Consider the following 15,476-nt stretch of genomic DNA (forward strand, 5'->3'; position numbering starts at 1 on the left):
CCACGCATCGGTGTTCAGGTGGACCTTGCTACTGACGGCGTTTTTTTAGCGCATGTTTAATTTTTCCCTCCACATGATGTTGCAGGGCAGGGACGGCTTGCCTGCTGAAATAAAATCGGCTGGGCACGTTGTATTGTGGGACTGCCAATGCCATAAAGTTACGGAATGTGTCAGTCTCCACCAGCCTGAATGATAGCATTTCAAGGGCCAGTAGTTTAGCAATGCCAGCATTCAGAGCCTGTGCTCGGTGGTGGTTTGCCAAGTATGGGCGCCTTTTCTCCCATGCCGGTGCTAATGATGGCTGTAGACTGGCCTGGGAGTGTGAGGATGACTGGGAAAGTGGTGCTGTGGGTGGAATTACACTGTGTCTCTGTACAACAGAGCCAGAGATTCTTCCATGGCGATCCTGTGAGGAAGCCGAACCAGCTGTGTGTGAGCTGGAGGAAGAGGCTACAACACGAGCTGAAGAGGTGGTAGGTGGCGCTGTAGGTTCGCCTAGGTCTTCAGTGTGTTTTTGTAACTCCACCACGTGCTTGGTCCGCACATGTTTCCACATATTTGTGGTATTGAGGTTGCTGACACTTTTCCCTCTTTTCACCTTCTGATTACACAGCTTGCATTTGACAAAGCAAATGTCATCTGCAACTGTGTCAAAAAAGGACCGGGCACTGCAAGTCTTGGGAGTGCCCGCTTTGGATTTTGGAAGAGCCATGCTCCTAATGGGTGCCGAAGTGGAGGCTACAGGCAACCAAGTCTGCCCCCTCCCTCTCCCTCCTTTTTGAGCTGTTCGGGGAATCTCTTCTTCAGAGCTGCTCCCACCACCTTCCTGTCCCTCACGCCATGATGGGTCAAGGACCTCATCATCTACACCACCCTCTTCAAACAACTGCTTCTCCTGGGTAGTCTCGACAGCACAGTAAGCACCAGAAAGTGGCACCTGAGTCTCATCATCAGATGCGTACTGAGGTGTGCTGCTGACCATAGGCACTGGCCCACCCGCCTCTTCAGATTCAGAGAGACAAAACGGTTGCGCATCACTGCATACTACCTCTTCTTCAAATTCTCGAATTCTGCTTGGCTGGCCCCCTCTTTCCAAGCCAAGAGATTCAGAGAACAGAAGTAGAGATGGCTCCTGTCCAGGGCTCTCTGACTGCCTGGGCAATTTGGCAGGTGGTGAAGAGACAGATGGGTGCTCTTCAGTGCTCAGGACCTGAGAGGATCTGGAACTAATTGAAGTCGATGCGTTAGCTGCCATCCATCCGACAACGGCTTCAATTTGGTCCTCCCGCAGCAGTGGGGTACGGCTAGCTCCTACAAAGCTGCGCATAAAGGACTGTTCCCTGGTAAAACTGGGGGATGCTGAGTCACTGGTGCCCGCAGCAGGCACAGAATCCCCACTTCCTCTCCCTGCAGGCACAGAATCCTCACGTCCTCTCCCTGCAGAAACTCCACGCCCACGCCCACGACCACATGCCTTACTCCCTGCCTTCTTCATCTTGGTAGACTGATAAAGATAGGCAGAAAAATACTAAGGGCTTAGTGTGCTTATTCCTGAACAGCTGCTAACAGGTATAAGAAACACTAATTTTATAAAGTGTGGACTAGACTTTAATATGAGCTAATGTGGCCTACACAACTGTAAAGTGGAGTGTTTGGTGAACTTTATTTAGGTTTTTTTTGTCCCAAAAAGACACTGGATGTGCCTAAAGATGTAATAACGATAGTATCACAAACTTTTTGTAGCTATTACAATGTAGGAAGGTAACCTACAATGCAATAGATGAGGCTGCAAAAAATAGGCTAATACTAATCTGGCTGGGGCTGCAGGGTCCAATGCTGCAGAAAGGCTCCTCTAACTACTCCTATATAGTGTGTTTGGAACCAATTTAGCTGAATACGGATGGAACCACCACACTAATAGGAGAAATCAGGAAAAATTATGAATTGGCAAAAAAGGACAATGTATGAGGCAGTGACACACACTGAGTGCACTACAACCAGACGTGGTTGAAGCACACACTACAGGGTGAGCTGCACTCACACACCAGACCTTGCAGACAGCGGTGAACAGTACAGATGCAGAGCACTGTGCACTAGCGCTGCAAGACCAAAAAAATTTCTCTATCTACTCCTATATAGTGTGTTTGGAACCAATTTAGCTGAATACGGATGGAACCACCACACTAATAGGAGATATCAGGAAAAATTATGAATTGGCAAAAAAGGACAATGTATGAGGCAGTGACACACACTGAGTGCACTACAACCAGACGTGGTTGAAGCACACACTACAGGGTGAGCTGCACTCACACACAGAGACCTTGCAGAAAGCGGTGAACAGCACAGAGAACTGTGCACTAGCACTGCAAGGCACAGCGATTTATAAAGTAGCTTGGGTAAAGCAGAATAGACCAAATAGGTAGCTAAAACTGTCCCTCAGAACAACAGCATCCTATCCCTAACTGAATTCACAGCAGAGTGAGCTCAAAATGGCGGCGGCGGCTTTTATAGTGCATCATGACATCATTTCAGCAGCCAATCACAGCCATGCCATTAGTTAAGATGCCTACATGCCTAACAGGATGTGCCCACACTTCTTAGGATCCTCATTGGCTGAATAAAATGAAAATGGCTCATTGCATTATGGGAACTTCCGATTCCGGTATACGATATTGCAAAAGTATCGGAATTATGTATCGGAATTCCGATACCGCGAATATCGGCCGATACCCGATATTTCAGTATCGGAATGCTCAACACTAGTTGTGAGGCTTTAAATCCCATTCATGCTTAGGGCATTTGCCATGTCCTACATATCTGCAACTTCTTTGTTTTAAAGGTGGTATAACTAATTGTATTACCATAGGGTAAATATTGATGCTTATATTGTTTTTGCTGATATTATTGATATTTTTGAATACAGATTGCATCATATTCCTCACGTGCAAAGTGTTAATGAAAGCATTACTTGTTATCGCTCTTTTCTGTAATATATGCAACAATAAAGCCATCCCGTTTTTCCTGACATTATGAAACTGTCAAAGAAAAAGAGTTTGAGGTTTTATTTTAATATCCCATTCAATCTCTTTTCAATATGGCTCAAAGTTATGACCCAATGTTAGCCACAATACCCCTTACGGAAACCACAATGTCTCTGTGACAACCACAAATTCATTAACATCACTCCTATGCCAACCACAATGCCCACATAACAGACATAATGGGTATTATGCCAGCCATAGTTTCCTCGGCGGATGCAATGCTGTCAATGGCGACACTAATGCTCTGAATAGCTCAGATACTAGCCCAAACCCCCCTGTTGCAGCCACTTTGTTATATGACAGTCACTGTTAGGTTATGTTCACACTAGGTGTTTTTTCAGCGTTTTTTTATGCAAATTTTCAGCTGCATTTTACCGTTCCAGCAAAGTCTGAGATTTCAGAAATCTCATGCACACACATTGTTTTTTTTGTCCTCAGTATTTTGTGCTTTGCGTGTTTTTTTGCACAATAGAACATGCCACTTCAGTATTTTTTCAGCTTTTTTTCAGTGTTTTTCACCAATTGAAAGTAATGGGTGGTGAAAAAATGCCTAGTGTGAACATAGCTATCAGGTTTTGCTATGTTTTTAGTGAAAAAAAAGTAGAGCAGTATGTGAAACTCATTTATTTTTATGATGTTACTATCTTGTCTTGGTCACCTGAGATGGCAGTTTGGATTAGGAGAGTTTTGTTAAGTTAGTGATGTGTAGAAGTGTAAACATTGGCTCACCTAGGTATGAGATTGAACAAAACCTGTGGTCCATGGAGGTGTGAAATTGAAAAATCTCTGAGCAACTGAATGGCAGACTATAGTGTGAAAATAAACAGTGACCTACAATCTCAATGTTCTGCCAATGTCTTAGAAAAACAATTCACCTCCCCAACTGTTACATTTGTAATTCTGGTTAATATGGTTTCATATATGTCTTGCATTGGTGACCTGTGTTTATGCTTCTGTGGTGGAAGCAAAGCTGAACTTTGAGATCCTGAAAAACGCACCAAAAATGCAGCAAAAATGCATCAAAAAACGCACCAATACCTGCGTTTCTGAAGTGGCTTCTTTCCAGCCAAGAGATCAGGTTTAGCTGCAGAAAAAAAAAAGCTGAATAAACGCCTAGTGTGAACACAGTCTTACACAGAACCTTGCCAGCCAGATGCACCAAGCCCAGTTATACCTTTTGTTGGTGGGCTTCCCTTTATTACACGTCCACAAGTGAGATACATTCATTGGCTCCAATGTAAGTTCCATTTTTCTATAATAGCAACAGAAAATTGAGTAATTGCATTGACAAACATGTACGGATATCATGATACGCCCTATCGGCGGCGGACACAAATGCAAGAAGGCCCCTGTGAAAAAATAGTATATGGGCCCCTCTTTGTGTTTGTGAAGTACCTTTGCTGAATTGAAAGTAAAAATGGACCCCCTTACCTCTTGGGACCCTAGAATATAGTATCTATTATGAATTCACAATTAAAGGGAATCTGTCACAAGGTGTTTTCTATGTAACCTGAGAACAGCATGATGTAGGGGCAGAAACCCTGATTCCAGCAATGTGTCACTTTGTTGTCTACTTGCTGTCATTTTGATATAACAGATTTCTCTGCTGCAGATCTAGCAGAGAGCAAAATGTTGAGCCCTTTATAACCCCGCCCACACCACTAATTGGCAGCTTTCTGTGTATATTGACAGAAAGCTGCCAATCAGTGGTGGGGGCGGGGTTACATAGAGTAGTTGACTAGGAGGCACGAGACACCTAGTCCTCTAGTGATAATCTCCTGCTGATAAAACACTGATTTTATTGAAACAGCACACAGCACAATAAGTGATACATCACTGGAATCAGGCTCTCTGACTCTACATAATGTTGCACTCAGATTACAAAGCAAAAACCTGCTGACAGATTTCTTTTATGTCCAAGCTTTACTTGTCATATAATTGTAATAAGTGACTATCATACTATAATTTCTACAAATTAAAAGTTTTTTTTAAGCAATAGGATGATAAGTTTTGTAATAGTTAATAGTGAATTTAGATGAGAACTCCCATAAGTTCTGTAAAACTTTCCCAATCTGGTTAAAAAAATGTTTCGAATTGAATATCTTTTTTATTTTTTTGCTGAGCTATCGGCAATATATTCCTGTGTTATCCATTCATGTGCTTGCATCCACATGACAAAACATCTTGCCTTGTTCCCGGAAAGCAAAGTGTAATCACAAGTTTGCGGGTTCCAAGTTCAAGTTAACCCCTAAAGTCATCTGGAAGAGGGAATGGATGGAGAACAAAGAATTTACATTTTAAGTGTATAGAAAAAAAAGTGTTCTTATAGGGATAAAAAGCACAGAAGCCCGTGTCATATTAAATTCAGAAAAGCTTTTATGTTTTTAAGCCTCTACGTAGCCAGAAAAAGGCAATCGTCTGAACAAGCCGTTAGACTTATCTGCTAGACTTCCAAATATATTACATTATTACTTCTTTTTACAGCTCATTGACATGCCATTATATGTATAAATCTTAATATTATTGCTTTATATGGTCAAAAACTTTTCAGGCAAAAGACCCCAAAAGTAGTCAGTGTATCACTGAGTAACTCCTTGAATGAAAACCTTTTCTTTTTTTCCATACAGTAATTCTTCCAACACTATAAAAGTCATACATAACTCATTATAATGTTATTTTGTGTTACTCTTTGTAAAGGCTCCTGCTTCTCCATAGCTGTGTGGTCATCCAACCTGCAGTTCCTGTTACTAATGCCAAAAAAACACACCTCTCATCCTATTTCCAGAGAAAAACACAGGATTACATGAAACACTTCTTAGTGTGAGCTCATCTTTAATCACATCATCAATGACCCATAGTCACAAGTGACTGAATGGAGGGATAAGACCACAATGTCTCTAATGGTGGACAGCCTCTGTATAGGAATGTTAGGTCTAGGGAACAAGTCTCGACTCTTGTGGTGAACCTCTTTAAGCATTTCTTACATTCTTGTGATTTTCACAAACCATAAGGCTTTACCAATATTTATTTAAGCATAATTAATCCATATGAAGAAGTGATTTAAGTGACTCACATTGGGTCGTGCATTTTGCTGAACCCGTGCAGCAGGTTTGTGAATAATTTTTTCCCTTTTTTTAATCGTGCTGGTTCTTGAGGTTATCCATATCACTGTTATCCATGGTACTACGACGAAAAACCTCAACCTTGGCTTCAAAAAAAATTCTTAAATCTCTGCTTTAAAGAGAGTCTTTCTGCACAAGATGACTGTTCAAACCAAGCACAGGTACTCAATGAACCCTTGGTGACATTTAGGTGAGCACCTTCCCAGCTTTGAGAAAGAACGATGGAAAGCGCTTGAAACGCGTTCCTTTTGATCACATTATGGATCCATGTATTTCGATTTTAAAATAAGTAAATAAATTTCAGAATTTTAAAAAGCTAGAATTTTCTACTTTTTTGGCACCTTCCCACCTACTTGTTTTCCATCTATCTTCGCCCTCTTCTTCCTTTATTGACAGCTATAACTTTACAGAACCCAGAGAAGGGCAGAGATAGATGGACAAATAGGTTGGAAGGCCACGCTAAGGGTGCACCGAGCACATGATATGTGCTTGGTTTGAACAGTCATTTTTGTGCTCACAGACACACTTTAAAGGGGTTGTCTGAGACTTCATGGCCCATCCTCAGTTATAGGTCCTAGGTGCGATCGGTGGTGCCGGCAGGGGTCGGAACTGCTCATAAATAAAGATTAGGCTAAAAAATATTTGACATCTCCCAATACTATAAATACTAAGGAAAAGAAGAAACATTAAAACTGGATGTTGAATGTTGCAATCAGTTTCTGGGTATTTCCGAAAGCAGGCCCATATCTGCTGTTAGCCGATGTTGGAGTGGAGCCACCTGCGGACAAGCCCCATCTTGAACGTGTGGTGACGGCACATGGAAGTGGAATAAATGGAAATGCTGCTCTCGATACAAGTGTGGTCCCGTTTTAGATTTTCTGCCGGATGCAAAATAAACATAAGACAGATCAAAAGACTGAATAAACATAACTCACTGCACATTATGATCTTTACAGAGCTGATATTTAGAGTAAGGTGATACAAAAACTCCAGATATTTGCAATAACCTTAACTTGCCTGTACTGGAAGAAATTATCATTGTCTTATAAGTCATTGTCAGACATGATCTTCTATTTAAAATGGTGAAGTTTTTACTGGCCCAAGTTTTGTACAAATAATGGACCCCTAACAAAACAAGACCCCCAACGGTCTTTAAGATCACATATTACTATTGAATGTATCTTGCATAGCTAGAAATTAACTTTTTACGTAAAATGAGTAACATTCAAATATTTTTGGGTATTTGTAAACTGTGGTTTTCTCTAACTCACAAATATTTGCCTAATTTTTATGTAAACTTAGAGACAATATATTATAAGTCCCTGGCAATACAAATTAAATTATCAATACATATGCAATGAAATTCTCAATGAAATTTATGTGCCAGGATTGGAGGGGCACTTGGTAAACTACTGCATGAAATTTACCTTTAACACATCCAAAAGAAGCTAATTGTAAATGACGCGCCCCCTGGGCTGTGGAGTACTCGGTGCTGGCCCAGTCGTTGCTAGGGGAGATGTCACAGTGGCGGTGAGCCGGTCTGTGACCCAGGGCTGTCAACAAAAGGGGTTATTTACAGGGGATTTATAGTTCTTATATACAGTTCGTGATGCCACCTGTGGTATGCGGCTAAAGGGAGCCGCCGCTGTGGAGCTGGTCCTCTGGAGCTGTTGTTAATGCAGCAGAGTTGGTTTAGCTCTCCACAGGTAGAGCTTAGCTCCAGGGCAGTAAATGGTGATGTTATGGAGGTTGCAGTGCAGTGTAGTGCAGGGAGTGATGGCGCAGCAGTAATAATTCACAGAGACAGTGGGGTGCAGTCTTCCGGATTTACTCACAGTTCTCACTTTGCTCCTGGTTACAACCGCAGATCATAACTTCCCACGTCGTCCTGTGCTTACTCAGGGAGGGGTTCAGCCAACCCTAGGTACCTCCGGAGTACATAACGGGACCCCCTTCTGTGTGTTCCTTCTGGTCATCTCCCTGCACCTCACACCTAGTGTCCCAATCCAGTGACCGCGGACCTTGTAGGGCGACGTCTTCTCTGTCCCCTGGGTCCTCTATTGCCACCTTCTCGGTGAGATAGATGTGGCTTGTGGCTGCAGCACCTGAAATGCTGCACCCTCCGGTTACCTAGTTGAATATTGCAATTCTCACAAGTTAGGGGCCGGTCCCCTCTGCGACTCGATCCCTCCACCGCCTGGTTGACTCGGGCGTACGGGTGGCCTCCAGCACTGGACGTACCCATGGGATCCTTTCTTCACTCCTGGAGCCTTCTCTCTGCTCCCGTTCCTTCCTCCTCTCCTTCTCCTGAGCCTACTCACTCAGGCCCGCGCTTCCCTGAGCAGAGCTCCTGCAGAGCTCCTGCTCCCAACTCTTCCTCTGACTCAATCTCCTCAGAACCCCCCTCTAGAATGTTCCACCCTCTCTTTTATATCGCTTCTTACTGAGCTCCCCTGAACTTCTTCCTCCACCCACACCCACTACATGGATCCCCCTACTTTGGTTCCCCCGCTCCAACCAGGGACAGGGCTCAGCAGAAGAGCAGCGCATCTTGCCCCTCCTGCCGGTCTGGAGTAGTGTAGTGTTGGATGCAGGTGTTAGGGTCCCGGGCAGTACTCCTTCCTTACCTGAGAGTGAGATACCACACCTCTGGGTGAGATGCAGTACCTCTGTGGCGACTGTGACAGCTTTATTACATGGGAGGAATGTGTAAGAAATAGACATTCCTCACATGTAATAAAGCTGTCAAACAGTTGCAAATCATGCACACGGGAGCGATTTAACCTTATCACCAAGCAGCTGTAACTACTCAGAGCTCGGCCCGAGCATACTCGGCAAAAGGGTTAATAGAACATACTCGCTCAACACTAGAAATAGCCTATCTACTGGGAGGGATTATAGCAAGCAAAAATGGGAAGCACTTCCTAGATAGAGTGTCTCAGGCAGTTAGTGCAAGGGTCAAGGTCAGTTCAAGTACAAGCTGCAACATTACCAAGCTTCCAAATAGCATGAGGGCGCATCGGAAGTGTAGCGCAGATCCCTTGATAGACTGGGGCCTATGGCCCGGAAGAGGCATTGGAGTCCATGTCTCATTCTCTCCCAAGAGGAAGGGGCCAGTCAGGAAAAAGCGAGAGGGAACGGTGGCGGGTCTCAGGAAAGCTGGGTTGCCGGACAGGGAGTACCTGTGCCAACAGAAGCTGTTGATGTGGGGACAGTTCGGGCAGACCGAAGGCAGGACCTTGAAGCGTACTGTGTAATGGGAACTGTGCAATGGGAACATCAACCAGAGAGGGCTCTGCTCCATACTGTATGTCGCAGCCGAATGTATCTGAACTATATATGTAAAACCGAACCTGTTGAACCGTAACCAAGGTCTCCTGGCGTGTGTTACTAATCTCAGTCCAAATGACAGAGATGTAGCAGAAGCTTCCGGCCTACAAGTAATAGCAGAGTAAATACTGCAACACAGTACACATGGGAAAAATATCTGTTTAGAAGAAGGGATTCAGGGTGTATAGAAGTCAGAACTGGCCCACACCTCCGGCCCTGAGCCCACCTTTACAAGTATTTCATAAAACAACCATTTTAGGAGCAGAGACAGATCCTCTTTCAATTAATGTTTCTCAACTCCAGTCTTAAAGTGACCATAACAGGTTATGAATTGAGGTTTTTCCAGAGAGAGAACAATTATGGCAATTCCTAATCCAATAAAAAATGAGTATAATACAAATACAATACTAAGAAATCCTGAACACAACCTGTTGGAGGTTAATTTGAAGACTGGAATTCAGAAATTCTAGATTAAATTGTCTATAATAACAATGATGACTTTACTAGGTAGCGTTGGTAGCCACAGCATTTTGCACCAACCATAGTTAAAACCTGGAGGCGACAATGGAGCAGGAATCAATGATTAAGAAGCTGTACAGACACATCACTGATACACATTGCTGCCGACCAGACTAGGTATCTAACCGGAGTCGAAAAAATGACTTGAGAATGATTTGGACATCACACATATATAACTCATTATTACAACATTGACCTTGCTCAGTTTACTAGTCGGAAATTAGAAATACTTCAACTAAACAGCTGGATTATTCCCATAATAATAGCAAGGCTGTCTGGAAAAGTGGAAAATCCTAGTAGCCCGCCCTGTCCACCCATCGGCTAGTCTATTGATAGCCTTCTCTGCCCAGAATTCATTTCCCTCAGCTTTGAAAATTATCGGAACTTACAATTGCCTAAAATGTATTCCTAAATGTGAAACAGATTTAAGTAGGAAACCCCTTGAATAGATGAATAAAGTTTACGTGTTTCCCAATAACTTCAGACTTCCACTGGCTCAGTATCATTCAACCACTGTCTATAACAAATCCTTTGCCACAAATTTGTAGTCATGTCCAAGGGCCAGGAAACAGACGGCAGAAGTGTGTGCCTGACAAAACAGTCAGTTACATGTAATGAAAATTGGTTGTGTGGTGATGACAAATGAATACTGGGATACATGATCTCAGTTTTACTTGTTCGGTTATTCAATAAATAACCTTATATGAAGGCAAGAAAAGAATGAAACAAAACTCACTAAGCTAAAGTCTTATTACAAACCTCAATATACGTAAGAATCTATTAAAGGGACTCTGTCAGGACAGAATGACTGCTCAAACCGAGTCCCGGCACTCGGTGCGTTATGGCGGAGTCAGTCCTTCCAATACACCTTCCTACCTGCTTGTTGTCTCTCTACCTCCACCGCCCCCTTATTTAATTGACTGCTCTGCCTTCATAGAGCCAGAGAAGGGTGGAGAACTGGAGATAGATGGAAACCAAGCAGATGTGAAGGTGTACTTAAATTATTGGCCCCATCATGAAGCACCAAGCACCTGAACTTGGTTTGAACAGTCATTCTGTGCTCACAGAGTCCTTTTAACATTATGGATTCATATAGTTGTAAGGTTTACATGCACTAACTATTAGAGATGAGCACAAAGTTTTGTAATTAATTAGCCATCATTTTGCTAGATTCTTTTTAATGTCAAGAAAGGATTAAAAAATAATAAAGATCATGCTCACCTGTCCTAGACCAATCTCTCATCTCTCCTGTCACCTCAGCTCCCCTCCTATCCTCTTCTTGCTTCAGGTCAGTCTTTGGCTTGGTCTTCAGTCCGGGTCTTTTAGCACTGAGTAGACCTCACATCGTCATGTCGAGCACAACGCACATCAATGATGTTAATGACGTGTGATGTGTCCCATTGTGTCATGTGAAGCCTAGTCAATACTGGAAGATCCAGTTGGAAGAGTAGACAACAAGAAGACTGGGTGAGGAGATGTGGTGGTGTGACAGGTGAGGGGCTGGCCTAGGAAAGGTAAGCATAAACTTTTATTAATTTTGATCCCCTTCCGGAACCAACAATTGTTATTTAGGGTCAGGAGAGACCGCAGATCATAATAAACATTTTACTGGAGAAGATTCGATTTGGCCCAAATTTTATTCGGACTGAATCAAATCTGCAAGACATTTTGAGTGAATCTGTGGAAATTAATTTTGGAAGATCTGCTAAATTCTACTAAATAAATTAGTGACTTTTTGGACACTGGCATAGAATGAATAATAAATTCCCCCATAGAGTCCAATGAACTCTATACAACAGTATACAAATCTCAGTAAATCTGAAATATATCCATCTATTTATGATATTCAAGACACATGACGTACAGTTACGTCATATGTTGTGTCCCTAACTTTCCCAGCAGATGATGGCTGATTTATTCAGCCATCAACTGCCTCTAACAGCTGTGGGTGGAGCAGAGCTCCATCCACGTCTGTTAACATGTTAAATTCTGCTGTTAATCTCTGACACTGAAGGGGTCTGCTGAAGACTCCCATGCCTTTCATTACTGTACTCTTGTGAATGCCAGCGTTTAGCAGGAATTCATAGGAGATCTTGATTTTCTCTATACATAGTAGTGCAGTACAAGTGTACAAGCGATCGGATGATTGCAGCTTCAAGTCTCCTAAGGGGACTAATAAGGACAGTAAGAAGTGAGAAAAAAAAAAAAAAAAAAATACAAAACTTCAAATCACCCGATTTTTGCCCCATTACAAATAAAAAGATTTAAAAAAATGCACATATTTGGTGTCACTGCGTTTATAAAAATCTGATCTGTGAAAATATAAAGTTAACTAATCCGATCGGTAAACAGCGCAACGAAAAAAAAATTGAAACACTGGATTACTTTTTTTTGCAGCTGCAAAATTGCAATAAAATGCAATAAGAAGCGATCAAAACATCGTATATACCCCAAAATGGTATCAGTAAAAACAAACCAGCCATAACACAGCTCCATATCCTGAAAAAATGAATATGTTAGGGGTCTCGGAAAATGCCAACAAAAGCAAACATTTTTTTTTTTACAAATTTCTGAATTTTTTTTCACCACTTAAATAAAAAAAAAACCTATACATGTTTGGTATCTGCGTACTCGTACTGACCTGGACAATCATATTGCCAGGTCAGTTTTATCATATAATGAACATAGTGAATAAAATATAAAAAAAATAATTGTGGAATTGCACTTTTTTTTTGCAATTTCAACGCACTTGGAATTTTTTCCCACTCTGCAGTGCACTATATGGTAAAATGAATGGTGTCATTCAAAAGAACAACTTGTCCCGCAAAACAGAAGCCCTCATATGGCTATGTGTACAGAAAAATAAAAAAGTTATCGCTCTTGGAAGAAGGGGAGGAAAAAAACAACAAAAACACAGAAAATAGCCATAAAGGGGTCAAAGTTTTGGGGAAATTTGTAAGTTGTTAATTATACTTTGTGAGAGGTGATTATTATATCCTATGTAATAATTACCATAATTGCTCAGGATTTCGTCTGAGATATTCAGAATACGGGCTTCAAACATTTCTATGAAGACATTGGAACAAACTTATTTTAGGATAGGAACATTTATGTAGATACCAGTTGTCAGCAGAATTAAACAATAGCAGATACAGAAATAGAAGTATATGAGCTTTTGTATATTTTCTCATGCTTGGGAAAAATATGAATCACCTCGATGAAAAAGAATCATCCAGCATGGGTGGTAAGCCAAATTCTCTGGAGAACCGCAGTCATCCAAGAGCCAAAGACCCGTCTGTGTATATGAGTCAAAACACAAACTGGGAACATGATGTGCAAAGCCACATGCAGGCGGCAGACACGTGGATTTCATATGAACTTGAAAATGAAACTTCACATTTGCTGTCTTGAAGGAGTTTAACGTTCATGGGAACTTGGAGATCAGTATTACATAAATGAACTGAGAACCATCTACACTGTCGACTATAACACATCTTATATCGGCATTTTATACCCCCTATAAATTCTCTACCCATATGTACAAATCTTATCTACAACTATCAGGCACCTATCACTCCTTTTTCATGCTGGTTGACAAGAATTTATAGCTGAATAATGATTTTTACTTTACTTCGGATACTATATTGATAAAAACATTGGGATATCTACCTTTAATACCTACAAGAGCCTTTATGACCCTCCATTCTAAAATCCATAGCCCTTAAAGGTGTTTTCCCACGAACAAAGTACATTTTAATGAATAGATCTTGGAATAATAATAAGTTCCACAATTGGATGTGTTTAAATAAAATGTTCCTGTGCTGAGATAATCTTATAAATGTCCCCTGCTGTGTACTGTGTAATGGCTGTGTCTGACCGTACAGGGACATGGTCTGATCATACCACATCTCCTGGGCAGGGGAGGACGCAAAAGAGTATGCAGACATTACAGCATGGGATCACAACTGATTCTTTCTGTGAGGTAAAACATTTCACTGCTTGTTTTTTAATCAATGTTTTACCTCAAAGAAAAAATAAAAAAAAATGTATCCAAATACTAGAGACTTCATAGGAAGCAAATAATAATTAATAAAAAGGACAGATGTGTTGATTAATAATTAATAAATGAATACAATAATTAAAAAAAAGGACATAAGAAACTAAAATAAAATAATACATAATAAATTAACTAAAATAAATAATCACCGCATATACCCGAGTATAAGCTGACCCGGGTATAAGCCGAGGCACCTAATTTTACCACAAAAAACTGGGAAAACGTATTGACTCGAGTATAAGCTTAGTGTGGGAAATGCAGCAGCTACTGGTAAATTTCCCCATCCTGGTAAGTATTGCCCACTCATCACCAATCCTGGTATGCATGGCCCCCTCATCCCCAATCCTGGTATGCATGGCACCCCTCATCCCCAATCCTGGTATGCATGGCTCCCCTCATCTCAATCCTGGTATACATGGCACCCCTCATCTCCAATCTTGGTATGCATGGCCACCTCATCCCCAATCCTGGTATACATGGCCGCATCATCCCCAATCCTGGTATGCATGGTACCCCTCATCCCCAATCCTGGTATGCATGGCCCCATCATCCCCAATCCTGGCATGCATGGCCCCATCATCCCCAATCCTGGTATGCATGGCACCCCTCATCCCAATCCTGGTATGCATGGCCCCCTCATCCCAATCCTAGTATACATGGCCCCCATCATCCCCAATCCTGGTGTGCATGGCCCCCCAGCACTGCACACATTAAAAAAATAAACACTTCTACTCACCTTCCTTCCCTCTACTCCAGCGCTGCTCCTGTTCTGCCAGCAGCTCACCTTGGCATCTGAACAGCACATGACGTCACTGCCATGTGCCCTCAGATAACGAGGTGAGCTGCGGGGATATTCACTCCTCTCCATGCCGGGACTATGGTAGTGGAGAGGAGTGAATATCCCTGTTCTTTAATAGCGTGCGCACAGTGTCAGCAGTGCCGCAGCTCCCGCTGCGGCTCAGCGATCCTCCGTGCCCACTGCTAAAGAGAATTTATATTCACCCTTCTCCACTCCCATGGGTGTGGAGAAGAGTGAATATGCATTCTCTTTAGTAGCTGGCACAAAGGATCACTGAGCCACAGCTGTAGCTGCGGCGCTGCTGACTGTTATGCACACGCCCGGGCTGAGCGGCGTGTGCGTGTGATTGTAGTGATTCCACTGGACCGTGCCGGAGAGTGAATGCCTGGAGGGGCTTAACTAGGTATTCACCCGATCCGACCAGGGTCGCACGACGGCATACGACGCCAGTGCACCAAGGAGGAACCGAGCAGAGGGACCAGGTGCTACTCCAGGACAGACCCCGGACACAGCTGTTGACCCACACAGGGGAATACAGGAACAGACTGGTAGGCTGGCACACAGACTGGTGGGTATAGGCAGGCACGACTGGTATGCAGGCAGGCGGG

The 15,476-nt window shown here is 42.6% G+C and overlaps 1 long non-coding RNA gene across 1 annotated transcript; it reads right to left on the reverse strand.

Annotated features, from left to right (window-relative positions):
• Nucleotides 1–6,779: 6,779 nt before the first annotated feature.
• Nucleotides 6,780–13,316, reverse strand: LOC141156400 (uncharacterized). Its single transcript, XR_012247604.1, has 3 exons — nucleotides 13,226–13,316; nucleotides 13,025–13,078; nucleotides 6,780–7,041 (listed from the first exon to the last, which is right to left on the reverse strand). It is a non-coding gene; the product is annotated as an uncharacterized lncRNA (long non-coding RNA).
• Between the last annotated feature and the right edge of the window lie 2,160 nt (nucleotides 13,317–15,476).

The sequence above is a fragment of the Phyllobates terribilis genome, unplaced genomic scaffold, assembly GCF_046119375.1.
Source record: "Phyllobates terribilis strain yellow unplaced genomic scaffold, ASM4611937v1 Scaffold_8__6_contigs__length_399053987, whole genome shotgun sequence".
Classification (NCBI taxonomy): domain Eukaryota; kingdom Metazoa; phylum Chordata; class Amphibia; order Anura; family Dendrobatidae; genus Phyllobates; species Phyllobates terribilis.